The 2862-nt window shown below is 38.2% G+C and overlaps 1 pseudogene; it reads right to left on the bottom strand.

Annotated features, from left to right (window-relative positions):
* Positions 1 to 1340: 1340 nt before the first annotated feature.
* Positions 1341 to 2282, bottom strand: LOC130277459 (olfactory receptor 1019-like; annotated as a pseudogene).
* Positions 2283 to 2862: the final 580 nt, after the last annotated feature.

Genomic DNA, 2862 nt, shown 5'->3' with positions numbered 1-2862 from the left:
TATATATACACACACTATTTTGGTAAGTTAAATTTGGCAATTAAACAATTAAACAATTTCTCGCATATCTACACCAGCCCAGACTTTCACACTGCCCTTATGTCCCGGCAGTACACTGGCCGTTGTAAATCAACGGGAGTATAACTGGAGAAAAATAATTGCATGCACCGTCTTTTTCTCCCGCTATAATCCTCTAAAACAACAGACCCCATTATAATCAATGTGATCTGGTGGTGCCTGTTGTGTCCCATCTCAATTACGGCCGATAAAGGCCAAAAAAAAAAGGAGCCTAACAGACGCGTTATGGGCGGGTCACAACTGCAGTGTGAAAGTAGCCTGAGTCCTGAGTCTCATCTAGACTATGAAGTGAACGCCAGAGCTGCAGGAGCCATATAGACAGGAGGGCCCGGCTGCTATGAGCAGCCAAGGACATGTCGGTAATGTCAGACATCAGCAATCATGTTGATGACCACCATTAACCCTTCAAATGCGGTGATCAATACTGATCATGGCATTTGAGGTATTAGGGGGCTTTGAGAGACTCATCGGACCACCCACAGCGCGATCACTGAATGTAGATGTGATCAGTGCTATCCCTAAGGAAAAAAAAAGGAAGATGTAGATTATAAATGTAGATCACCAATATAGATGTGATCAGTGTTATCCTAGGGGTCTATTCACACATACAGTATTCTGCGCATCAAATCTGCACAGAATACTGTACGTGTGAATAGACCATTAAGGAAAAAAAAAAAGTAATCAATAGTTTAAAATGTAAATAAGCCCCTCACCCAATACAAAATTTAATTACCCCCTTTACAAGTAAAATAATACATATATTTCGTATCACTGGGTGTGGAAATGTTCAATGTTAGTAATCCCGCACGGTGAACAGCGAAGCCATAAAAGGATCCCAAAGTCCCAAATTGCTGATTTTTTGGTCACATCACACCACATAAAAATGTTTAATAAAAAGTAATCAAAAAGTCTAATGTAAGCAAAAGTGGTAACTAAAAAATGAGCCCCACGCAGCTGCATATACAGAAAAATATGAGGTTATAGGGGTCAGAATAAAGCAATTTTAAACTTATTGTTTTATTTGTATTAACCCACAAAATAAAGAGAACGCCAATTTGACCATAAAATGCACTGTGTAAAAACAAAACCCTCCAAAATTTCCTGCCACAAAATTTTTTTGGGGTACGTACATTTAATGGTCATGTACATCGTGTATTTAATGGTAAAATGAAAGATATCATTACTAAGCACAATTGGTTGTGCAAAAATAACAAGTCTTATATAAAAAAAAAATCTTTGACAGAGGTGAGATATTGATAACATCACAGATGGAAATTTTTTTTGTATATTTGATGAATGGCTCTTTTGACAGATTCCTTGAGGTCTTTGTTCCTGATACTATAGATTAGGGGATTAAGTAAAGGGTTAATGAGGGCATATATCACAGACACAACTCTGTTGACAGTAAAGAGATTACTTGTGGTGGGTACAAAATAGATAAAAATAATAGACCCATAGAAAATAAACACTACAGTCAGATGCGAAGCGCAGGTTGAGAAGGCTTTCATTTTTCCATAATTGGTCCTGATCTTGAGAATAGCTATGAGGATGCGAATGTAGGGGAGAAATGTGATGGCAAAGGCCCAGATTCAAAGGCTTCCACCTACAAGTAATATGACTACAATGTTTAAAAAAGTGTCAGTGCAGGTGATCTGAAACAAATGAGGTAGGTCACAGAAGAAGTTGTGGATAGTGTTTGGACCACAGAATTTCAACCTAAGTGAGAATAATGTGTGGACCAATGAATAGAGGAACCCAAGAACCCAAACCCCAGAACCTATCTTGGTACAAACCGGCCAGGACATGATCTGAGTGTAGTGCAGAGGGCGGCATATGGCATTGTATCTGTCATAGGACATAGCAGAGAGCAAGAAGAGCTCTGCACTGGCTAAATAGATGATGAAAAAGATTTGGGTTGTGCAGGCTGGAATAGATATTGAGTAGTTGTTGGTGACCATGTCGAGGAGCATTCTTGGAGCTGTCACTGATGAGTAGGAGATATCTATAAAGGCCAAGTTTCCAAGAAAGAAATACATTGGAGTATAAAGCTTGGAATCAGTGGAAACGATGAAAATGATCAGGAAGTTAATGATGACAGTGAAGACGTAGATGAGGAAGAAGACAACAAAGAGAAGATGTAAGGTGTAAGGGTCATCTGAGAGTCTGATGAGGATAAACTCGGTGACCTTGGTGAAATTCTTCATTGCTTTTCTCAAAATCCTTCCTATGCCTAAGTGACTTTAAGACAATAGCCAAAAGGACACAAGAGTTTGGTACTGATGTTGCCTGAATGCTTCATGTTGTGCAAGTGAAATTATTGTTGCTTTCTTATATAGAAAACTCTAGAGCTTTACCTTCCATAGACTCTTGAGGAGCTGAAAATTACAAGTCAATTCTTAGAACCCCGCAGAGGATTATTTGTTATTTCAGGTTTTTGTGTGGGGCACTTGAGACCTGTCATTATTTTTCAGAAACTTTTATTTGCACATTTCATATATGAATGTTACAACACCATCTTATTAAAATACATTCATTTGCATAAATGTATCAGGATAACAAAAGTTTTAGTTTTTCAATGAAAATCTCTCACTAAGTTTGACTTCCATTAACCACTAGGATAGTTGAATTGGGCACATTACTGTGTAAGGATTAATACCTTTATTAACTTGACACAACCCTTTTTAATCAATATGCAAAGAAGCTGTTAGGTGAACTGAAGGCGTGTCCTTAACCCTTGGTGTACAAAATCCAAACAAAAGAACCAAACAGTGGCACCGATACCTC

This window comes from Hyla sarda, chromosome 6 (genome assembly GCF_029499605.1).
Source record: "Hyla sarda isolate aHylSar1 chromosome 6, aHylSar1.hap1, whole genome shotgun sequence".
Classification (NCBI taxonomy): Eukaryota; Metazoa; Chordata; class Amphibia; order Anura; family Hylidae; genus Hyla; species Hyla sarda.
This window is presented reverse-complemented; position numbering and strand designations above follow the sequence as displayed.